The 26,050-nt window shown below is 37.9% G+C and overlaps 1 protein-coding gene across 2 annotated transcripts in view; it reads left to right on the plus strand.

Annotated features, from left to right (window-relative positions):
* LOC111055699 (leucine-rich repeat-containing protein 24) overlaps positions 1 to 26,050 on the plus strand; it is a 293,212-nt gene that overhangs the window by 232,160 nt on the left and 35,002 nt on the right. The window lies entirely within an intron of this gene.

Raw genomic sequence — 26,050 nt, forward strand, 5'->3', positions numbered from 1 at the left:
GGCGTCAACTATCACTTAATATCATGGAATTACTACATATCTATGAAGCTACTAGGAATATCATTCAATTGCATACATTAGGGGTCAAGCCACATGAAGCGTTTTTTCAGTCGTTTTGGCACTGGCCAAGTCGGCAGGAGAGGAAGATCTTCATTTGGCTGATTATCAGCTGATTGGTTTGGTGTTCGGGAATCAGCTGATAATCAGCCAATCGAAGATCTTCCTCTCCTGCCGACATAAGGTAGGCGCACAAAGATCGTCATCGGACGGATCGGACGAATAGATTTGATGCCTTGTTTTCAATTGGAGTGCGCAAACCTATACGATACCTATACTATACGATGCGGATAGGTATGCGCACTCCAATTCAAAACAATGCATCAAATCTAATCAGCCGATGACGATCTTTGTGCGCCTACCTTTATCCGCCACGAATGGAAAACACTTCATGTGGCTTGGCCCTAATCGTTTAGACTTGCCACTGTCTCAATATAATGCTTATGAATATCACAAAGTCGTTTCGTTGTTTCAAATGAATTGGAAATTCTCGTGCAATCAATCCGATTAAAATCCATTCGCAATGAATACAATTCATTTATGATTCAATCACATTTATACAGAGTACAAGCTATTATAGATATAGTACTTACTATCTATTCAATTTATACATGTTACATTAACTTCAATACAATATGTTACGCGATTCGAGTCTTCCAATTCTATTAACGAAGTGTATTGCATATTAATCATCTCTTTTTATTCGTCATGCATCGCATTTATTCAGTTTTAATTAGGATTAAAAAGACTGGCAAAAAGTGGAGGGAGGGAGTTTTCCATTTTTGTGTTTCAAGTTGAGGCTAGTCCATTACCTGATTAGAATGAGATTTCACTCAAGCTGTCAGCATTGGTTGAGTGGAAAGCTATGATTAGAAATGCTGCCAGTTTAAGGTGAATCTAAGTGTAGAATGAATCATGAAACATCTGCAGCCGTCTCTCTTATCGTGCATTTTCAATCCGATTAAAAAGTGTGCTTCCCCCGAAAAAAATGTAGAAGCCTACTTTGATGGAACTAAATCTCTTCCAGCGAAAAAATATAATCGAGTTAATTCTCATCAGCTGAAAGACATTTCCGTGTTCGGAACTCTGTACACTGTGTGCCATATTCTCGTTTAGAAGTCCATTACTAAATTTATAAACTCAATCCTCATTTATAAATCCGTTACTAAATAAATTCAAATTCACTATTGCAAATGAAATCTTTTGGTTTTCTATTTGATGGTTCTTGTTTTTGAGATAATTTTGTGTTTTCATACATTTAGTTGATTGGATAATTTTAATAAAAACTATTCTATCCTATTCTATATAGTTCAGTGAGATCTATTTAAAACTGTCAGCATTAGATGAATGGAAACATTGATGTTATTTATAAGGAAGTGGTTTGAAGACAGTTTGGAGTGGTTTTTAACGAATTATCAAGTCCTGGTATACGAATGAACAGATAGTACAATTATATATTAATTACAATAATCACTTGAAAACATGATTTGATAACAAAAAATAAGCACAGGTTCACAATTGAGAAGAATGTTGAGTTTCTGCATTTTAATAACAAAGGCAGATCTTTAAATATTTCAGAGGCTGCAGGAATAACAAGAGTAATTCCCAATATAGTTTAAATGACCAGATCCATTTCAGCCATTACAACACTACGAATTTAATTTTATTATAACCTTGTTTGCATACATTAGGCGGGGTGCACACCGGAGAAACGCGTTTTGTGAACGCGTTTTCATGAAACTTGTTTCATGCAATCCGTTTCACTCGCGCATGCATACAAAAGAAACTGTTTTCCCGACAGTTTCACGATGGATTCCGATGACGATGTGGTCGTTTGGTCATGGTGGCTGAGGAATGAAAAGAAAAGACGAAAATACTGGGTACATCCACTGATCAGGGATCGAGACCACAGTTCCCTGGTTGTTGCGAACTTGCTCATAAGTGATCCTATGAAATTCAAGGATTTTATCTGAATGCCTTAAACCCTACCTAATGAGGCCATATCCGAGGGCTACTTTGACTGATGAAGAACGAATTTTCAATTATCGAATGACTTTGGGTCGCAAGACTGTAGAATGCACGTTTGGAATGCTTACGTCAAAGTTCCGAGTATTTGATGTGCCAATAGTTTGTTCAGAAAAAGTAGTCGAATCCATAATAGCAAGCGCATGTATGTGTGTTGCACAATTATTACATCCGAATCAAGGTACCTAGAATAGAATGTATTCTAGTTACATTGATACTACACGTTCAAAAACATCGAACATCTTGAAAATGTATCTTTCCATCAACGTTGTAGCCAGTTACAGCCAGACCTGATAACAGCGCTCACACTCACATTCCGGGACGACACGTCATGGTACGATAGAACAGAAAGCTCTATGTTTATTTAGGATTTCTTCTAGACATCTTAAATTGATAAATTATTTATTAATTTTTGAGAAAACATAACAACAGGTCAATGTAACTTACTGAGCGCGAGGTCTACTGTTCACAGAACTACTAGCTATAATGAATATACTTATTTGATGAGAAATAAAGTTTGACGTTGTGGGATCAAATGCTAAGAATAGTTATTTGTCATTTTCATTTTATATTAATTATTACAATAATCACTTAAAAACATGATTTGATAACAAAAAATAAGCACAAGTACACAATTGAGGAGAATGTTGAGTTTCTGCATTTTAATAACAAAGGCAGATCTTTAAACATTTTAGAGGCTGCAGAAATAACAAGAGTAATTCCCAGTAAGGTTTAAATGACCAGATCCATTTCAGCCATTACAACACTACGAATTTAATTTTATTATAACCTTGTTTGCATACATTAGTCAATACTTTTTTGATTTACATATTTGTTTTATTATCTTATACTTATTTTCTTGGGTTTTATTTTGTACAGCAAGTAAATTTTGTTATCATGGCGAGTCTGTTGCTTAAACCGCCATTTTGTGACGTTTCTATTATAAGCACCGTTAAGTGGGAGGGGAGTATCTAGTTGGGCCAATGGCAGGCGTTCATGTCCTTGACCAATAGCAGAACTCGCCTACTAGTATAATCTGCTGCTCTTGTATTTAGTTTTAGTCTATCAGAGATTGACAATGGTGTAACAGCCGAAACCGGTCTTTCTACTTAATAAAATCTGTAGTTTTTACTTTCCTTTTCTATTACCATAGGTAAGGAAAGTATTGCTTTCCGAAAAAAATTAAGGTACTCCAATTTCTAAATTTCTATACGTTTCAAGGTCTCCTGAGTCCAAAAAAGTGTTTTTTGGGTATTGGTTTGTATGTGTGTCTGTGTACACAATATATCATCTCCCAATTAACGGAATGACTTGAAATTTGGAACTTAGGGTCCTTCCCCTATAAGGATCCGATACGAACAATTTTGATCAAATGCAATTCAAGATGGCGGGCTAAAATGGTGAAAATGTTGTCAAAAACAGGGTTTTCCCGTTTTTCTCAGAGACGGCTCCAACGATTTTGATCAAATGTATACCTAAAATAGTCATTGATGAGCTCTATCAACTGTCACAAGTCGCATATCTGTAAAAATTTCAGGAGCTATGCAAAGTTTCAGATTACATGCGACGCAGGTTTGATGCCTAGTGAGATCGGACTCCCCATTGATTTTAGATTCCCAATTATCAGGCTTCAGATACAATTTCAACGAAAAATTTCAAGTGCAAAAGATTGAGCATGATAATCTCTACAATTAATGTTCAGTAACGTTTTCACCAAAAATTGAAAATAAGCTCAGAATTCGAGGAAATGTGATTATTCAATTGCAAACTTTTGGAAACTGTTGATTCTATTAAATCATTCACTTCGAAGAGATAGCAGACTTCATGTGTCTTCAGCGTGATTGTCCTGTCACCAGCTGGTTCAGATCTTTGAATAGTAGACTTGAGATGCGCGTGAACACTAGCGTCAGGTGATCAATCTTCATAAAAGCAAGGAAAGTTGTGTGAGTGCGCCACACCAGATTTTTTACAGTTTCTCTATATTTAAAAAGTATATACTAGCATGTACACTGTATAAATGTGATTAAATTGATTGAATGAACTTGAATCGGATTGCTGAGGACTTAGCGAACACACTATAGATCATCCTCCTTTAAGCTCAGTCAGTTTATTTGATAAGGGTGCTGGTTCCAAGAAGAGTTTAGTTGGACAACTACTGTCAAATGATAATCAGATTAAAGTTGAAATTGTAACAAATACCTTCGTCGGGGGCATGGGATTAGATTGGAGGGAGGGGGTAGGTGTTAAGGGGGATAACATACAGTCTAATGCTTCATGATTATTAACTAGGTTGCATCGACTATCAACGAGGACTTGGAACTTTGTAATCCTAGCCGTTTGCTGCTATTCCTCCATAGTGGAGATTCACTTGAAACTATCAGCATTGATCATATGGGGAACGTTGGTGTTGTATATTAGGAATTCTGACAGTTCGAAGGGAATCTGACAGTATACCTAAACTGGCTGGGAAGTTGGTACACTTGAGGGGTTTGGGTTTCCGGCGCCCCCCTGCCATCGGGGGTGACGAGGCTTAAGGGTTGTTAATGGTGGGGGTATCCACCACATGGTTTGTGGTTTCCGTGAGGGATCAGGTGTATAGAGGGTAAGCCATTTCCCACCGGGGGACGGACAGCCCTCAATCTTCTTGGTTGGGTCCACCTGAAACCTGCAGGTTTGTGCAATTCTTGGTCGGCTTGCTGTTTAGTTCTCGTGGGATTATGATTTGTGACCGAACAGGGTCGCTTATTGGTCGAGTTATTGGTTATATTTGCAAGGAGTAGGCTTCACCCATGAAATCAATGATAAATGGAATCAAGACGTTAAGGCCTGTGATAATTCCACATTTTTGTTGAAAGTATATGACGTTGATTGTTGAGTGAGTTCACAAGTCACTTTGATTATTTCTAGCGGAGTTTGGGGATATAATATGAAATAATTGGCTTATTCACGTACGGGATAGAAAATTCACGAATGACGCATCATCTCTGAACTACTGGACTGATCAACTTGAAATTTCGTCTGTGTATTCTCAATTCACCGTGGATGGTTAAAGAACTATTTTAATTTTTAAAGATTTCAGTTGGTCAATTTCATTTTGTCAAGTTCTTAATTAAGCCCTTGCGGAGCGCAGGTTACCTGCTAGTCTATAATAATTTCACATTTATATTGAATTATTGAAAAGTATATTCGTATGACTTTTTATTGGTGAGGAGTCCCTTACAGGGAGGTCACACCTAATCTAATCTAATTATAATGTATGTTAGCCGTCAATGGGCCTGACGACTTCCATAATATCAGCCGGAACCGACAGTTGAAAGCATCCCATATATGGTTGGTTGTTGAGTGAGTTCACAATTCGTTTTGCTCATTTTTAGGGTTTTTTTGGTGAAAACAGTAATTTAACAATAGATTAATTTAAATTAATGAAGAAGTCAATGTCAAAATTGTATTCAATCAATCATTCAAAACACGTATGAAACGATAAGGTGATTCACATATTGAGACGCGACGTAACTTGACACACGGTAGCCCCACCCGAGTCTGCTAGATGAGTTAATCATATGAACACATTATAATGTTCACAGCAAGACAAAGCAAGCACTTAAGAACATTATAACGCATGAGAAAAGATAGCATAAAAAGATATCCCATGGTATAGGGCGTTTATATTCCAAATTTCACTGCTAACCCAAGCCGATAGTCCTAGTAGTTGTTTTTGGTGAAGCTATGTGACGCTGGTAGTCTCTCATATTGTGCCGCTCTCACACTCTCACCCCAACTAAACAGTAATAATAGACAGTAGTCGACAGTAATAGGCATGAGTTAACAGTGAAATTTAATCTCTATGATTTTATATAATCTCTATGATTATAATTTGATCATAATATATTAACACATTTAGCAGACTAATGTGACGTCACATCACATATCAATATGCGAATAGCCTTTTAATAAAACAGTGAATTCCTAACAAAAAATAAAACAGTGACTGTACTGATAAATAATTATTATTTACGGAATTTATCTTTATCATTCGTTTCTATAGATTTATCGGTATTACTCATTCATTGTATTATCATTATGATAATTCAAGGATTTATCAGGATTTGTTGCTTCCACCCACAGAAAAGTATATCCATTTTTGAAGGTTGAAGGTTTTCTTAGTACATGGATAACCATAGTTGGAAAAACCCTTCAATCCTCCACCTTTTTTTGTGCCACTTTATTTTTATTTTATTTTAATGTGTATTGTTGTTGCTTGCAAGTATTCTTTTTGTTAATCTGTATCAAACTAGTATGTGTGTTTGAAAATGAATTGATTTGAAGGTAGATCAATACAGTTCTTGGAAATGATAAATAGAATACATATTTGACATACTGATAGAAATGGATATTATATATTTGTTGGTTTAATCTGTAGGCCTGAAGCTATTGCTTGACATCCATAAAAATTCCTCAAACTCCAAATTTCACCCCCAATTGAAACATTCGCCAAAACTCAATCTCACAACTAGTTATAAGCCCTCGGTTTTCGGCTCACTTTCCACCACAGATCCTTACCCTCCTACTCTTCCTCCACTTCTTCCTCATCCTCTTCCTCCTCCTACTTCTCCTACTCCTCCTCCTCCTGAACTCACTCCTCCCCCCACCAACTCGCCACAAACAAAGGGTATGTGGTCAAAGTTCGAGAATGCACTGTCTGGAAATAGCGCGGTTCAATGGGTTGTCCCCCCCCGGAAAACCCTAAACTTCCCCCCTCCCACCACACAACTTGAACTGCCCTTATAATTACTCCTGGGGCGTTGATATGAGATCTGCACCAGTCGTTAGTTACTCTCTTACTCACTCTCTCTCTCTCTTCCTGTCCCTCTCTCTCATCCACTCGCTAGCCAGAGGACACCCAGATTGTTAACTTGAAGTTGAACCCCCCCCCCACCTACCCACAACAGTTTTCGGTTTCTGGAGGGTTCCTTGTGATATTCGGAGATGACAACATCCCTCCAACTGATAGAATATTATCCACCCCTCCGGTTACCCCGTGGCCTAGCTGTTATAGTCGTGGTACATTTCAATTTAAGTTTAGCTACTGATGCTTTTCAATTTCTGCCGGCTGTATCTCGGAAGTCGGTGTGCTATTTCAGTTATAGTCATCCGCGTCGTAATAATCGTAATTGAAGTTGATTGTTTACTGCAAACTGGTGTTGAAAACTGAATAATCCGCTATGATGATTGTAGTTCATTGATATTCAATTAAAATAACAAAATTTTTACAACTAGAGATTGTCTACACCATTTACAAGATTGAAAATCTGTGATTGTGATAACTTCAAGTATTTTTATCAATCACGGATAATATCATATTCACTACTGAAAAAATAATGTTTTTGGACTCAGGGGACCTTGAAATTTGGGTACCTTAATTTTTTTGGAAAGCATTACCTTCCTTATCTATGGTAATAGGGCAAGGAAAGTAAAAAGTATTCAATTTCATTGATATTTATCGAGTATTCCATACAATATAAACTATTTTGCTATAGAAAGATGAGGTTCAATGCAAATTCCAAGTTTTGGAGTATTGGAAGCCACGTTAAGGATTTTTGGAAGTAATTACATCCCATTAACAATAATGACAGCAAATCTGAATTGTAAGTGAACAACTCAAGCTTCTTTGAAATTCTTCTATTCAATTTTTTCTTCAAAATAATCATGTTTTTTAATGTAAATTCTCAATTAATAAAATATTCCAAATTTATCCTAGAATAATTATTTTTTACCAAGCTCTAATCTACATTTTTTCATTAATATTAAAGTTTCGACATGTAACTCATATTTTGTTGACAGTCAAGTAGTCGAGTAGCCTACATCAGTTATTCTACGTTAGGTTGTCGACTTTAGTTATTCAAATATTCACTAGAATCTTCCATCCCTCTTCATTTTGAACTCTCTTCCTGGAGAACCTTTGTGCTGTATCAAGAACGAATTCAAAGTCCAAATATAACCTTTCTATCAACCAAAATCTCCTATTAAAACAAATAATAAGAATAGCGTATGCATGAGGGAATGTACAGCACAGCATAGCACACAAAACGAACGAATGCACATCAAAATAAATAGAATGTGGTGACTGTTCACTGTTCACTGTTCACATGATGACAGAGCATGAGAGCTTGAGAGAGTCTTTGCGCGGTTTTCTCGGCTCTAAATAATGAAGAAAGAGCAACCCGGTGGGAAATAACCCTTTTCACGAACCCACCGCCGGAACTAGCTTCACCAGACATCCTGTATTCACTATATTTCAACACATTCCTCCCGGTACTCCCCGCGGTATTAATTCAAATCTGGGTTCACAGATGGCGGGTTTTGATGCCAGTCAACAATACGGTAATGGATTTTTTCAAGGATCAGTTAGTTTTTGTTTGTCCAATTTGATCCTTATGCATTTATATTAGCTATCACTTTATTTGATAAAAACTTGTGTGATACAGTATTCTATTCTCATCTTTATTGATTGATTGATTCTTTATCACAAATGACAATGCATTGCTAGGTCTTCCAATATCTTGAGAAATTTCTTAGATGACGTGTTTTGAGGCCAGTGAACAATACTGAAATGGGTTTTCGCCACACTGCACAGGAAGCAGCTGTTTTCCAGTACCTACGTAGATCTGAAGACATTGTTTGCAGACGACTCTCGTCTGACGTCAGAACAGGTTTCTTTCCGGCTAAGGCCGGAAAGAGTACATTTCCGGCCGCTAAATTTCAAGTGTGCTAAAACAGCTGATCAAAAAACTTTTCATTATTCGAGTTTATTATTCAATAACTAAAACATTTATAATAATATCATCTTATTGTCATTTGAAAGAATAAAAAGGTATAAACTCAACCTCCCACATAATTGAACATAATCTTTTAGGTTATTTAGACAAATCAGAATAAAAAAATAAAAATACTTGGACAATTTCCTAATATTCAGATTACCTCAGATTTGCTAGAGCTATGAGCTTCCACTTTTGCTTTCGGAAGTGCTTAATAAACAATTATTCTCATATATATTGTTTATTTTTCTGTGTGGCGAAAAATAGCGTTCGCACCACGGGCAAAATCTCAATCTTTTCTAGTCCTCGGCATACGGCCTCGGACTTGAAAACCGATTTCGAGCCGGAAAAGTCTCATTTTCGGCCCTAGGTGCGAACTATACTATTTCTAAGGATCAGTTGGTTTTTATCAATTTGATCCTTGTGCATTTATATTAGTTATTCAATTGATAAGGAAATGTGCTACAGTACTTTATTCTTATCTTGTGAAATAGAAACGGCCTTTGTATTCTGTGAGGGAGCGTCTTGAATTGAAGCAATATCTGGTTCAAGGAAATGATTACCTACTCAGATTTAAATGTGACTACATTGAAATGCATAAATGAAGATTATGAATGACTTAAGCTGATTGGGATGCTCACATCATTTCTTGTATCTTGAGTTCTGTGTATCATTTCATGTCTCTTGAAAAAAAAACCATATAAAACATAACTTTGTGTTTCTCGAACCAAATAGTTTGTTGGTAGAGTCTCCAGATCTGTTTTATGAGTTTGCTGCAATTCTATGTTTATATAATTATACTAAGCTGTTTCACAGTTCGAGCATGACCATGCAATACATAGAATGTGTTCAGTAGCGGCTCGTAATCTTCTAGCTTGGGGGTTCAACCTCATGATCTATTGGAGAGAAAGGTCAATAGGATATAGAGTATTGCGCATAATCAAGTGTAAACGTGATCGATAATAATTACACCCCAAAGGTTGAGCTTATTTTCTACAAATATAAATTTTTTGTCCTGTTCATATTTTTCTTGTTTGATTTTTACTTCGAGAGTTGGTCACCATTATGTTTTATTTTACACCTACCCTCAATATTAATATTGTTTGTATTTAACAAATACTGAACCTTATTCATATTTCTTCATCAAAATGCTGTTACGGTAACACAATAAATTATATTCACACTCTCACTAAAAGAAAATGAACACACTAGAAATACTCACGAATACACAAAACACACTAGAAATTACTATATTCTTCTACACGCAAAACAAATTTATATAACGAAAAATGCAGTGAGATCTATCACAACTGTAAACAGTGTATACCCGTAACCATACCGTATAACCTCAAAACTGTCACGCTTAGGCTACTTCTTGTTTACCGCTTTTTTACTGTTTACTGCCACCAAATTTAAATTTATTGGTTATAAGCAAGTTCAAGATGGCACTGTATCCGTATCACGAATACTCACGATTCATTCCGAGGTTTACCGAATGCTTCACTTGCCTCGGCTAGGTTCGGCTACTCTCGGATGAACTCGTGCAAACTTGGTTCACACAGGATTGTGAACCAAATCCGTGCTAGCAAACCGATTCCCCTCCTCCGTTCCACTACCATACCCAGCCCTGTTTCTGGGTTTACATCGGGAAATGAACACTGCTTTCCATCTCCACCATTCCATCGTCATTCCATTCGGTGCTGTTTCAAGCAAGCCACTCCGGGCTCTCAGGCACCGGCCGCAAAACATCGACATTAAGTTTACGTAGATGAAAAATGTTGTGATGTAATTTAATGAGTATAAAATAGAAATATAATTATTTGAGTTGCAAATTCATCATTGTATAGGAAGTTGATTCAATTCTGGGGGTTCAATGAACCATTGAACACATAGGACGAGCCGCCACTGAATGTGTTGATGTTTGAACCCCGAAATGCTTATAATTTAGTTTGATGGTTTTTCTCATGTTCAAATAGAATAATAAAAATTAGAGTATAAAAACAGAACTATCTATCGCACTCGACCGAGCAATGTCCTGCTTTATTCAAGACTGGGTTGACTTCCAACGTTAGAGTGTTTGTATGTTGGTCTTGCAATTTTGAAGCATGAAAAGTTAATACGGTGGTCTGGTGTCATTGCAATATGTTTATATCATTAAAACTAACATCTAGAACAAAACCCAGTCTGTCTCAAACAAAAATGACCCTGCAATATAAAGCCTATGTTGACACTCATATCCCTGAAATGTTTATACGTTGGTCTTCTACAGTTCTCAATAACAGTGCCTGCTCTTTCTCTCCTATCGATTGGCACGTATGGCTTCTTGCTCTATAATACGGTTTCAATATTTTGCTGAAACCTTTTTTCGACTTCTCCCGCACGTGCACTCACACAGAACTACAGCAAGATTCATTTCAAACTGGCAGATGTCTTCATTAAATAACTTATGAACTTCCCATTCAACTAATACTGACAGTGTAAAGTTGTGAAACTATAGCAATTGGTTAGATCTGAGGCACACTCACTGTTATCATTTACGAAAGATCTGTTTACTTTGCTTTTTCTGTTTCTTCATCTTCTTTTTCTCCTTCTTCTTCTTCTTCTTCTTCTTCTTCTTCTTCTTCTTCTTCTTCTTCTTCTTCTTCTTCTCTTCTTCTTCTTCTTCTTCTTCTTCTTCTTCTTCTTCTTCTTCTCCTTCGTCTTCTGATATCCTGTTTATCTTAGTGTTGGTGTTCTCTATCTCTTGTGCTCCATGTTAGCTGCTCGCCGTGTGCTGCGATTTCTCTATCAGTGCTCCACTTGAAAGGCTTCTGTGTCGTATTTATCGAGAAATAGATAGCGCTGTGACTGTGCTGCATTCTACTCTCAGATTCTATCATTTTCGATTCAGTTTTTTCACACTCGAGGTCTTCAACCTCCTGGCAAAGTCTTAATATACGTTCTTCACTCTTTTCTTCTGTTCTTTCTAGTATCCTAGTATCTTCCTATCATGCTACTTTTCTTCATTGTCGTACTCTATTACTTTCCTTGCCCTATTACCATAGATAATGAAAAGCATTGCTTTCCGAAAAAAATTAAGGTACCCCAATTTCTAAATTTCTATACGTTTCAAGGTCCCCTAAGTCCAAAAAGTGGTTTTTGGGTATTGGTCTGTGTGTGTGTGTGTGTGTGTGTGTGTGTGTGTGTGTGTTGTGTGTGTGTGTGTTGTGTGTGTGTGTGTGTGTGTGTGTGTGTGTGTGTGTGTTGTGTGTGTGTGTGTGTGTGTGTGTGTGTGTGTGTGGTGTGTGTGTGTGTGTGTGTGTGTGTGTGGTGTGTGTGTGTGTGTTGTGTGTGTGTGTGTGTGTGTGTGGTGTGTGTGTGTGTGTGTGTGTGTGTGTGTGTGTTGTGTGTGGTGTGTGTGTGTGTGTGTGGTGTGTGTGTGTGTGTGTGTGTGTGTGTGTGTGTGTATGAGTGTATGTGTGTATGAGTGTATGTGCGTCTGTGTACATCTCATCTCCCAATTAACGGAATGACTTGAAAATTTCGAACTTAAGGTCCTTACAATATAAGGATCCGACACGAACAATTTCGATCAAATGCAATTCAAGATGGCGGCTAAAATGGCGAAAATGTTGTCAAAAACAGGGTTTTTCGCGATTTTCTCGAAAACGGCTCCAACGATTTTGATTAAATTCATACCTGGAATAGTCATTGATGAGCTCTATCAACTGTCACAAGTCTCATATCTGTAAAAATTCCAGGAGCTCCGCCCCATCTATGCAAAGTTTGATTTTAGATTCTCAAGTATCATGCTTCAGATACAATTTAAACAAAAAATTCCAAGTGGAAAAGATTAAACATGAAAATCTCTACAATTAATGTCCATTAACGTTTTCACTTAGAATTGAAAATAAGCTCGAAATTCGAGAAAATGTTATTATTTTTCAATTGCAAACTGTTGGCAACTGTTGATTCTATTGAATCATTCACTATGAAGAAATAGCAGACTTCGTGTGTCTCCAGTGTTATTGTCTTGTCACCAGCTGTCTTGGATCTTTGAATAGTAGATTTTTATGCGCGGGAACACTTCTAGCGTCAGGTGATCAATTTTCATAACGACAAGGAAAGTTGTGTGAGTGCGCCACACCAATTTTTTTTCCTTTCTATCAACTCTTCGATCCTAATTCTTGCTCCTCTTCCAACATCTCCCATCTTTTACATCGTAACTTTTTATAATATTTTCCATACTTATCATAATATTTTTCCTCCACCTACTGTCTAAAGTACTTACTTTACTCCCTGAAACATAATACTAAAGTGTCACTTTTTCGCTCTCGGTAGTAAAAAACAGAAAAACTCCCTAGGGAGGAAAAGTGACTCCATTAAATAACATGGGAAGCATCTCTATTTTAAAAACTTACATGGTAATAGGTTAGAAGGTCTAAGCTCAGTTGAGAAAGCGTAATAGAGGTGTCTGTCATTGAGTCAACTGAATTCAATACCACAACCAGAAATTTGATCAACTCATGAAATATATGTTTGTATGATATTATATTCTTAATATTAGTAGACGATAAAAATTTATACAATTTTTAAAATATTTTATTCTATTCAAAATACCAGCCAAAAAATATTTTTGCTGAAACCTTTTTTCGACTTCTCCCGCACGTGCACTCACACAGAACTACAGCAAGATTCATTTCAAACTGGCAGATGTCTCCATTAAATAACTTATGAACTTCCCATTCAACTAATACTGACAGTGTAAACTTGTGAAACTATAGCAATTGGCTAGATCTGAGGCACACTCACTGTTATCATTTACGAAAGATCTGTTTACTTTGCTTTTTCTGTTTCTTCCTCTTCTTTTTCTCCTTCTTCTTCATCATCATCATCATCATCATCATCATCTTCTTCTTCTTTTTCTTCTTCTTCTTCTTCTTCTTCTCTTCTTCTTCTTCTTCTTCTTTTTCTTCTTCTTCTCCTCCTCCTTCGTCTTCTGATATCCTGTTTATCTTAGTGTTGGTGTTCTCTATCTCTTGTGCTCTCTGTTAGCTGCTTGCCGTGTGCTGCGATTTCTCTATCAGTGCTCCACTTGAAAGGCTTCTGTGTCGTATTTATCGAGAAATAGATAGCGCTGTGACTGTGCTGCATTCTACTCTCAGATTCTATCATTTTCGATTCAGTTTTTTCACACTCGAGGTCTTCAACCTCCTGGCAAAGTCTTAATATACGTTCTTCACTCTTTTCTTCTGTTCTTTCTAGTATCCTAGTATCTTCCTATCATGCTACTTTTCTTCATTGTCGTACTCTATTACTTTCCTTGCCCTATTACCATAGATAAGGAAAGCATTGCTTTCCGAAAAAAATTAAGGTACCCCAATTTCTAAATTTCTATACGTTTCAAGGTCCCCTAAGTCCAAAAAGTGGTTTTTGGGTATTGGTCTGTGTGTGTGTGTGGTGTGTGTGTGTGTGTTGTGTGTGTGTGTGTGTGTGTGTGTGTGTGTGTGTGTGTGTGTGTGTGTGGTGTGTGTGTGTGTGTGTGTGTGTGTGTGTGTGTGTGTGTGTGTGTGTGTGGTGTGTGTGTGTGTGTGTGTGTGTGTGTGTGTGTGTGTGTGTGTGTGTGGTGTGTGTGTGTGTGTGTGTGTGGTGTGTGTGTGTGTGTGTGTGTGTGTGTGGTGTGTGTGTGTGTGTGTGTGTGTGTGTGTGTGTGTGTGTGTGTGTGTGTGTGTGTGTGGTGTGTGTGTGTGTGTATGAGTGTATGTGCGTCTGTGTACATCTCATCTCCCAATTAACGGAATGACTTGAAATTTGGAACTTAAGGTCCTTACAATATAAGGATCCGACACGAACAATTTCGATCAAATGCAATTCAAGATGGCGGCTAAAATGGCGAAAATGTTGTCAAAAACAGGGTTTTTCGCGATTTTCTCGAAAACGGCTCCAACGATTTTGATTAAATTCATACCTGGAATAGTCATTGATGAGCTCTATCAACTGCCACAAGTCACATATCTGTAAAAATTCCAGGAGCTCCGCCCCATCTATGAATAGTAGATTTTTATGCGCGGGAACACTTACTAGCGTCAGGTGATCAATTTTCATAACGACAAGGAAAGTTGTGTGAGTGCGCCACACCAATTTTTTTTCCTTTCTATCAACTTTTCGATCCTAATTCTTACTCCTCTTCCAACATCTCCCATCTTTTACATCGTAACTTTTTATAATATTTTCCATACAAATCATAATATTTTTCCTGAAACTGTAGGTCCATTCATCTCTCATCATTCGTCATCATCCTCATTAGCCACTCACAAGCCTACAGCACATGTGATCATCACACTCAGCAAAAACAATTTAACCATATTTTTCTCGTTCCTCTCATAATTACTTCGATTTTTTCATGTTTAATTATATCATCAGGCTTTTCGTCCATACTAATATCTCCTCTTCCATTCTTCTATGTTCATCTGTTCGAATTTCTTCTCCCTGATTTTCTCCATCTTCTCATCTCCCAAATAACGGAATGACTTGAAATTTGGAACTTAAGTTTAAATTCATACCTGGAATAGTCATTGATGAGCTCTATCAATTGCCACAAGTCCCATATCTGTAAAAATTTCAGGAGCTCCGCCCAATCTATGCAAAGTTGGATTTCAGATTCCCAATTATCAGGCTTCAGATACAATGTAAACAAAAAAATTCGAGTGGAGAAGATTGAGCATAAAAATCTCTACAAATTATGTTGAGTAACATTTTCACCTAAAATTGAAATTAAGCTCGAAATTCGAGAAAATGTTATTATTTTTCAATTGCAAACTGTTGGCAACTGTTGATTCTATTGAATCATTCACTAATGGTGATGTTGCTGATGATGATGATGAAGAAGAAGAAGAAGAAGAAGAAGAAGAAGAAGAAGAAGAAAATGATAATAATATTGATTATGATGATTCTGATGGTGATAATGATAATGATGATAGCGATTAGAGAGCTCACCTCCTCCTCCCCAACAACCCATCACACCCCATCAACCATCTCTCACACTATCTCCTATTCTTCTCATTTTATCAGTGTTTTTCAACTCCAAGAAGAAGAAGAAGAAGAAGAAGAAGAAGAAGAAGAAGAAGATGATGATGATGATGATGATGATGATGATGATGATGATGATGATGATGATAATGACAATGATAATGATGGCGACTCTCTTTCGCTATAAAAGTTGAGATAGAAAAAAAAGTAGTGAGCAAATGATAGGAGTTGAAGAACACTGATAAAATGAGAAGAATAGAAGATAGTGTAAGAGATGGATGATGGGGTGTGATGGGTGTTTGGGGGGGGGGAGAGCTCTCTAATCGACTCGGTGCGATGACATTTGCCGCCCCGCAGTGCTGCCACTACAACAGACAAGAAAAATCGACGAAAAGGCGCGAATTGTGCGGAACACGCGTGCCTATTACACTCCATTTACAAGATGGACGGACGGACACTAGCTACATTTCACCTCAACCATCAATGCATTTTCTTTTCTTCTTCTTTCCCACTCTTTCTCCTTCTTCTTCTTCTTGTTTCACCTCGTCATCATCTCCCTCTTCTCCTTCTTTTACAGTTCTCCTTCACTCCACCGTCTCCTCACATTCACTTTACCTCACCCTTAATGCATTCTCTTCTCTTCTTCTTTTCACTCTTTCTCCTTGCTGTCCTTCTTTCTTCTTCTCGTTTTTCCTCCTCATCATCTCCTTCTATTCCCTTCTTTTCCCTTCTTTTACAGTTCTCTCTCACTCCTCCGTCTCCTCATATTCACTTCACCTCACCCGTTAATGCATTTCACTTTTCTTCTTCTTCTTCTTCTTCTTCTTCTTCTTCTTCTTCTTCTTCTTCTTCTTCTTCTTCTTCTTCTTCTTCTTCTTCTTCTTCTTCTTCTTCTTCTTCTTCTTCTTCTTCTTCTCTTCTTCTTCTTCTTCTTCTTCTTCTTCTTCTTCTTCTTCTTCTTCTTCTTCTTCTTTTTCTTCTTCTTCTTCTTCTTCTTCTTCTCTTCTTCTTCTTCTTCTCTTCTTCTTCTTCTTCTTCTTCTTCTTCTTCTTCTTCTCTTCTTCTTTTCACTCTTTCTCCTTCTTCTTCTTCTTTTTCTTCTTCTTCTTTTTCTTCTTCTTCTTTTTCTTCTTCTTCTTCTCTTCTTCTTTTCACTCTTTCTCCTTCTTCTTCTTCTTCTTCTTCTTCTTCTTCTTCTTCTTCTCTTCTTCTTCTTCTCTTCTTCTTTTCACTCTTTCTCCTTGCTGTCCTTCTTCTTCTTCTTCTTCTTCTTCTTTTTCTTCTTCTCTTACTCTCCATTCTCTGTCTCCTCCGCATTATGGTCTTGTTGCTTTCTTTTCTCAATTTACTTCTTGTACTCCTCCTTTTTTCCTTCAACTTTGTCTAGCATTCTCATTGCATTTCCTCTCATTCAACCTAGGTCATGTAATTTCGTCGTATTCTCCCCCTGATAGCTCCTTCTTCCTTCCACTTCTCCTCCTCCTCCTCCCCCTCCTTCTCCTCCTCATCTTCTTTCTTGTTTTCTGCACTCCTCCTCGACCTCATTCTCTTCCGTGGAGGCTGATGAATCGACACCAATTGATGCATCAAACGTAGCTCATCAATGAACCCTTCTTGGAAATTTTGCATTTCAAGGATAATATAAAAGGAAAAAGGAGCCTCCTTCATACGGCAATATTAGAGTAAAAATCAGACTATAGAATTATTCATCATAAATCAGCTGTTTAGTGGACTATAATACTACCCGTTCAAAAACATCGAACATCTTGAAAATGTATCTCTCCATCAACGTTAGTAGACAGATGACTATTTATAATACTACCCGTTCAAAACATCGAACATCTTGAAAATGTATCTTTCCATCAACGTTGTAGACAGTTGCAGCCAGACCTGATAACAGCGCTCACACTCACATTCCGGGACGACACGTCACGGTACGATAGGACAGAAAGCTCTATATTTATTTAGGATTTTTTCTAGACATTTTAAATTGATAAATTATTTATTAATTTTCGAGAAAACATAACAACAGGTCAATGTAACTTACTGAGCGCGAGGTCTACTGTTCACAGAACTACTAGTTATGATTCTGATGGTGATAATGATAATGATGATAGCGATTAGAGAGCTCTCCCCCAAACACCCATCACACCCCATCAACCATCTCTCACACTATCTCCTATTCTTCTCATTTTATCAGTGTTTTTCAATTCCAAGAAGAAGAAGAAGAAGAAGAAGAAGAGAAGAAGAAGAAGAAGAAGAAGAAGAAGAAGATGATGATGATGATGATGATGATGATGATGATGATGATGATGATGAGATGATGATGATGATAATGATAATGATAATGATGGCGACTATCTTACTCTATAAAAGAGTGTAGATAGAAAAAGTAGTGAGCAAATGATAGGAGTTGAAGAACACTGATAACATGAGAAGAATAGAAGATAGTATAAGAGATGGATGATGGGGTGTGATGGGTGTTTGGGAGGGGGGGCTGCTCTCTAATCGACTCGCTGCGATGACATTTGCCGCCCCGCAGTGCTGCCACTACAACAGACAAGAAAAATCGACGAAAAGGCGCGAATTGTGTGGAACACGCGTGCCTATTACACTCCATTTACAAGATGGACGGACGGACACTAGCTACATTTCACCTCAACCATCAATGCATTTTCTTTTCTTCTTCTTGCCCACTCTTTCTCCTTCTTCTTCTTCTTGTTTCACCTCGTCATCATCTCCCTCTTCTCCTTCTTTTACAGTTCTCCTTCACTCCACCGTCTCCTCACATTCACTTTACCTCACCCGTTAATGCATTCTCTTCTCTTCTTCTTTTCACTCTTTCTCCTTGCTGTCCTTCTTTCTTTTTCTCGTTTTTCCTCCTCATCATCTCCTTCTATTCCCTTCTATTTCCTTCTTTTACAGTTCTCTCTCACTCCTCCGTCTCCTCATATTCACTTCTTCTTCTTCTTCTTCTTCTTCTTCTTCTTCTTCTTCTTCTTCTTCTTCTTCTTCTTCTTCTTTTCTTCTTCTTGCCCACTCTTTCTCCTTCTTCTTCTTCTTGTTTCACCTCGTCATCATCTCCCTCTTCTCCTTCTTTTACAGTTCTCCTTCACTCCACCGTCTCCTCACATTCACTTTACCTCACCCGTTAATGCATTCTCTTCTCTTCTTCTTTTCACTCTTTCTCCTTGCTGTCCTTCTTCTTCTTCTCGTTTTCCTCCTCATCATCTCCTTCTATTCCCTTCTATTTCCTTCTTTTACAGTTCTCTCTCACTCCTCCGTCTCCTCATATTCACTTCACCTCACCCGTTAATGCATTCTCTTCTCTTCTTCTTCTTCTCTTCTTCTTCTTCTTCTTCTTCTTCTTCTTCTTCTTCTTCTTCTCTTCTTCTTCTTCTTCTTCTTCTTCTTCTTCTTCTTCTTCTTCTTCTTCTTCTTCTTCTTTTCTTCTTCTTCTTCTTCTTCTTTTTCTTTTCTTCTTCTTCTTCTTCTCTCTTCTTCTTCTTCTTCTTCTTCTTCTCTCTTCTTCTTCTTCTTCTTCTTCTTCTTCTTCTTCTTCTTTTCTTCTTCTTCTTTTTCTTCTTCTTCTCTCTTCTTCTTCTTCTTCTTCTTTTCTTCTTCTTGCCCACTCTTTCTCCTTCTTCTTCTTCTTCTTCTCTCTTCTTCTTCTTCTTTTTCTCCTCCTCCTCCTCCTCCTCCTCATCCTTCTCCTCCCCCTCCGCCTCATCCTCGGTAAACAACATCATCATCTCATTCTTTTTCCTCTGTTTCTCTCTTTTTTCTCATTTTATCCCTTTTTTATTTTCTTCCTTCTACTTCTCCCTCTTTTCCTTCTCCTTCTCCTCTCCGCCTCCTCTGAATCTTCCTCTGCCTGCTATTCCTCCTTCTTCTCCCTCATCATCTCCTTCTCACCCTCCTCCTCCATCCCCGTCCCTACCTCCTACTCCTCCCGCTCCCTCTCTCCATTACTTCCTCCTTCTCCTCCTTTCTAACCGTCTTATCTATCTTCGTCTCGGCCTCCTACACCTCCTCCTCGTCCTCCTCCTCCTCCACCACCTCTTCGTCCTCCTACTCCTTCTCCTCCTTCCACCCCATTATCTTCTTTCACTGCTCCTCTTTCTTCTCCATCTGCTCCATTTCCGTCCCCGCCTCCTACTCCTTCTCTTCCTCCTCATTCTACACCTCCTTCTCCGTTGTATCCATCTCCATCTGCTGCCCCTACTGCTATTCCGTTATCCAATATCTTTACAGCTCTTGCTTTCTCAGTGTTCTTCTCCTTATCATCTTCACGTAGTGAAAGAGCCTGATATATTGACAGCCATTGGCTGAGCGTTGCGTTGCGGACGAGTGAATTCGATGAATGGACGGACATTCACGGCGATGAATCGGATGAATAAGTGACGGTAGATCGATGAACGGCGCCTTCAAAAGAAAGGAGAGAAAGTACACAATTAGAGGTCTCAGATAAGAGAATCAATGTCACCATAGAACAGCGTTACAGAGAGCATAGATCAGAGCTTTTCAAAGCTTGCTAACAAAATAAAATCCCTATTTCAATCTTCAAGCTCATAGTGGAGAAATGTAGTGAGTGATTCATGAGAACTTACGGAGATGAAGGTTTGAGGTAGAAAAACTTTTGGACAAATTCATAGACAATTCCCATCTTAATGATGAAGTAATGATGAATATTTTATTCACCTCATTGAACTTACGGTACCATTTGTTCATCAACGTCGTCATCATCATCATCATCATCTTAGGGCCAAGCCACACGAAGCGTTTTTTGGGGCGTTTTCATACCTGTCGGCAGGGCGTGCTCTCCGATTGACTGATTATCAGCTGATCCCCGATCTCCAACCCACAAAAAATCTCAACACAAAAATATTGGTTGACTTTTAGTATGAAAGCTGAAAGATTATCATTCATTTTATTCTCACTTACATTTGATTAGAAAGATGACAACCGATTTCTCAGCCAAAAATATTCTTACTTTTCAATGTTTTAGAATGAGTCCAAATAAAATGGTAATGTTTATTTTCAAAGTTTTCAGTTTGCACATATTGTAACCAGTCATAGTAACTTAACATACTGAAAAATGCAATTCGAACATAGAAAATTGATATCAGTTACACATACTTTAACCATCTCATAAAAAATACTAGATTTCCAATTTCATCCTCCGAACATTTATAAAATTGATATCAGATCACTTTTACTCCATCCATTCTAGCAAAAATACTAGATTTTCAATTTCATCCTCCGAACATTTATAAAATTGATATCAGATCACTTTTACTCCATCCATTCTAGCAAAAATACTAGATTTCCAATTTCATTCTCCGTACATATAAAATTGATATCAGATCACACATACTCCATCCATTTCAGTGGCAAAAATACTAGATTTCCAATTTAACGGCTGAATAAATGCCATATAATAGCCGCTAAGTTATCTACACTCGACCCCTTATCATCGCCGCAATTTCAAATTTGCCGCTCAAAAAACATTGGGCAAACAGTCGTCTTGCGTTGACCTCGTAAATAATACCGACTGTGTGTACCCGCCGTGTTTCCATTGCGCCACAAGTACATACAACCAGATTCACTTTCAACTGTCAGCACTTCTCATAAATAACAGCAACGTTTTTCCGTAGCAACCAACACTGACAGCTTAATGTGAATCTCACTATAGGGCCAATGCACACTGGCTGTCAGTGTTCCTCATAAACTGCTTCAATGTTTGTCGTAGCAACCAACACTGACTGTTTAATATGACTCTCACGATAGGCCCAGTGCACATCTGCTGTCAGTATTCCTTACAAACCACATCAATGTTTCCCATAACAACCAACGCTGACAGATCGAAGTGGATCTGACTATAGGCCCAGTGCACACTAGCTGACCTTTTTAGGCGGCTTGTTTGGCCACTGCACACTGTACATTGGCAGAGTGTACACTGTGTTCAAATTCAACACACAACCGGCGGGCGCCCCTGTTGTAAATTAGATGGCAACGCATTTATAAGCTGTTCTATTTGTACGTATGTTGGTTACTTGAAAAGCGCCTGTTTCCTATGCTGTGTAACAATGAGAGTAGTCTCACTTTACCCAACCACCCCCTACCCATCTCGCGATACCCCCCCCCCACCTTCCCCCTTGAGCATCTTTTTACTGTTCCGCACGGCTTGAATTAATAATCCAGATTAGGCCTTGGCTTATTTACACTGGCCGACTCTCTCAGTCGAGATGTTGGGGCTCTAGTGCGTTCTATGTATGTATGTATATTTGTGTGTATATAGAGCCGGCTAAATTATTTATAGACAGGCAGGTATTGTTGTTTTTGCACGAGCTGGATAACTACTGTGATGTAGGCCCACTCTACTACAAGAAGCAGCCTGTTGTACCTTGCTGTGTGGGTGGACGTTTTCGAAATAGAAGTGTTTATGGAGAAGAGAGTTTTCGATGTTGTCTCCAAATCGTGTAAGAAGTTATTGGTTTTTCTATAACGGTAACAGTAACTTGTGGAATATCATGGAAGAAGTTATCGGTTCTTCTTTAATGGTGAGGGTTCTATAAAGGTGCGTACAGACTTTCGCTCTGCTCCGCAACCGAACGTCACTCGAGCAGAGCGATTGATGATCGACCGGGGAGCAAGAGTGGAACGCGAGAAGAACTAACATCTTCCGTAACGTTCATGATAGGTGTGACTGCAGAGCGGTGGCGGAGCGACTGCGGTGCGATGGAGGAACGAGAGCGGTACGAGGGCGGAGCGTGCTCGGTGCGGGTTGGAGGCGCGTATATGTGTACGCAGCTTAACAGCTACACACACACATCAATTTTGTTCGTACGAATTTTTGCCGTCCTTATAAATTCTATTCGATTATTAGTCCAGGCAATGAATGCTCAAAAAAGGGTATAGAAGGAAAAGTTTGGTAGACAATTTTTGACCAAGCAGTTCTGCTTAGGGTAGTAAGGAGGTAAACATATCAAAAGTCCCCACCCCTACCCCTTGTGATAATGGGGTGGGGGTGGTTCAAAGGGTGGTTTTGGTTTCTCGCATATAACTCGAAAATTATGCATTTTACAGACATGACTATTCTGTAAGAAATTAAAGCTTGCATAATTTCCAACAATATTGATCTAACAACTTTTTCTATATCTTTTTCACTTTTCGAGATATCCGCTCTGAAAGATGTGACATTTTTGGAAGGAAAACTTGGAATAGAGGAAAAATACATGAAATTGAAGATAATTTAATGCTCTTCAAACTACAATGAGCATTAATTTTTACAATGCACTGTTGGAGAGTTATAAGCCCTGAAAGAACAAAACAATGGATAAAAAACCTGTTATTTCGACAATTCCACACTTTCAAGAACGGATATCTCGAAAACTGTTGGAAATATCACAAAACTTTATTGAACAAAAATTGTAGAGAATTTATCAAACTTGATTTTTGAGCATTTGTATATGATAGTTATGATGGTTGAACGCATTGTTGCCAAGATATAATCGTAGGAGCAAAAATTAAAAATGCAACATTTAAACCAACCTCATCCCTTCAGCTCATGGGGTAGGGATGTGGACTTTTGATATGTTCACCCCCTAACTGGTCCCAACAAAGCTGCATAGTCAAAAATTGTGCTGAAAACACTTCCTCCAAATTCCTTTGTCAATTGGTCTATTGTTGCAAAACTGAAGATTTCACACTCGACACTGAAGTTGCTGCAACAGTAGTAGGGAAATGCGTAAAAGTGTAAAATTATACATTAAATTGAAGAGAATTTGATGCTCTATAGGCTCAAAATCAGCATAGATTTTTTTCATCGATATTTAGGAAGTTATAAGAGCAAAAATGGTAGAAAATTGGAAGCAAACTCAATTTTCAAAACATGTCACATTTTTAGGAGCGGATATCTCGAGAACTATAGGAGATACAGAAAAAGTTGTAAAATGAATATTGTAGGAATTTTTGTAATCTTCAATTTTGTATAGACCAATCATGTCCGTAAGATAAATAGTTTTCGAGTTATATGCGAGAAACCGAAAAAATGGTATTGTTGAACCACCCCCACCCCCTTAGCACAGGTAGTAGGGGTGGGGACTTTTGATATGTTTACCTCCTCACTACCCTAAACAGAAATGCGGGGTCAAAAATTGTCTTCCGAACTTTTCCCTCTATAACTCTTCCTTGACTGGACTACATACAGATGATGTTGTCAAGTTCCGTTTAATCTAATAGAATTCATAAGGACGGAAAAATATCGTAGGAACAAAAGTCGATGTGTGTGTAGCTTAACAGTATTTTATGGAATATCATGGAAGAAGTTATCGGTTCTTCTTTGACAGTAATAGTATCTTTTAGAATATCATGGAAGAAGTTACCGGTTCTTCTATAACGGTAACAGTATGTTTTGGAGTACTGTAACCCAAGGTACCTAGAATACATTCTGTAAATACCTGTATTCTGGGTACATTGCTGTAACCTGTAACTGATGAACCCCCCGGTTGGAGAACTCCCTCAAAATGCCGCTGATATTCTGCCAGTTGTTCTATCAGAATGTGTTGTTGGAATATCAACAATTTTCCATTCTACTCTCAACTGATTTCCCCGTGTCTTGATTATTGTTTCTATCTATAGTCTAGGCCCACATTATATAAGGTGATATTGCACGTATACTTTCTGGCCTCAAGCAGAATAAGGAGTTGGTCAATCCTATTGTCCAACGAACTCAATCTGTAGGCTACAATTAATGGTTCAAAGAATATTAGTTGAAAATTCAAAGTTGATTGATGGAAGCGTTTGAAAGTTATCGTCGAACATACGAACTCACAAACGAACGACTCGAGCCATAATCAAAAGTAGGAACTCGCTTTGATCGTTCTAAATATATCCGTAAGACGTTTGCTGGTGGAGTTTTTATTATACAAGTGATGATTGGGAGAGAGAAAGATTAGGAAAACGCTTCTCTCAGTTATGTCGATTAATAAGAATGTTTGAAATTAGGTTAGATTCAATTTAGAGTTCAACATTTTCAGTCTAAAAAAGTACTAAAAATTGAAAGTTTTATAAAATTTCATCATGTCAAATTCCTCATGTCATGTCCAGTTCCATGAGTTATAATGGGATTATTCCCACTCAGCCCGGCCGAGTATGAATAGTACCATTGTAATTCAGTGTAATATATTATTTAATGGTACCGAACATGTTTATTGTACTCTGATACTGATTTTAAGGAATTAGCCTTTATAGTCTACAAACAACTTTTCACCTGATACAATCTCTTGATTGGTCATGTGAAAGATGAAGTAAGATTCTACGATACCTACCCATGGACTAGGCTTATATAGTAATTGACAGAATGAGCATATTAATCACAAAAACTTAAATATTACAAATTATTATATTAGAATTTAATGGAATATTAATAAATGTCATCACATATTATGCTATCTTTTTCAACTATGATTTATCAATCTAGATGCATAGTGGTGAGATTGAACCATCTTATGGTGTTGATGTTACACCCACAAGAACATTCCAATCCTCTGATGAATTCCGAGTAAGAAAGGCTTTAGAATGTTTCAGCCTTCTCACATGCATGTGGGTTTGTAACCTAAGGGAAAGGAATTCAGTCAGGGTGGCTGTGATTGCTACTCTCTGGGGGAGAGGAAGGGATAGGGATTCAAGAGAAAAAGAGTGGGAATCTTAGGGAAAACGTAGGGAAATTCAGGGGTAGAAGTGAGAGGAAACTAGAGGGGAAGGTGGAGGAAATGTAGAGGAGGAGAGGAAATCCTGATATGGGGAAGGAAATCCGGAGGATAAGGGTTGAAGAAGGGGAGGGAATCAAGAAGTACAGGGGAGAAATCGGAGACAAATTCGCACAAATTCCAGGAATACCATTCACACGACTAAAAGAGATTCTACACCTAAAAGCCTTGTGACTACTGTGTAAAAGTAAAAATTTCAATTCCAAGCTAACCTCAGAATGAGAGTGCTGGATGACAGTGTCAGTATTGGTTGAATGAGAAGCATTGATGTTAATTTATAAGGGATGCTGACAGCTTGAAGTGAATCTGACCATAGAAGTCATTGCTCTGTGGGAGGCTGAATGGGGTTATTTCTTTGGGTCCTCTGCTGCA

This window comes from Nilaparvata lugens, chromosome 12 (genome assembly GCF_014356525.2).
Source record: "Nilaparvata lugens isolate BPH chromosome 12, ASM1435652v1, whole genome shotgun sequence".
In the NCBI taxonomy this organism is placed as follows: Eukaryota; Metazoa; Arthropoda; class Insecta; order Hemiptera; family Delphacidae; genus Nilaparvata; species Nilaparvata lugens.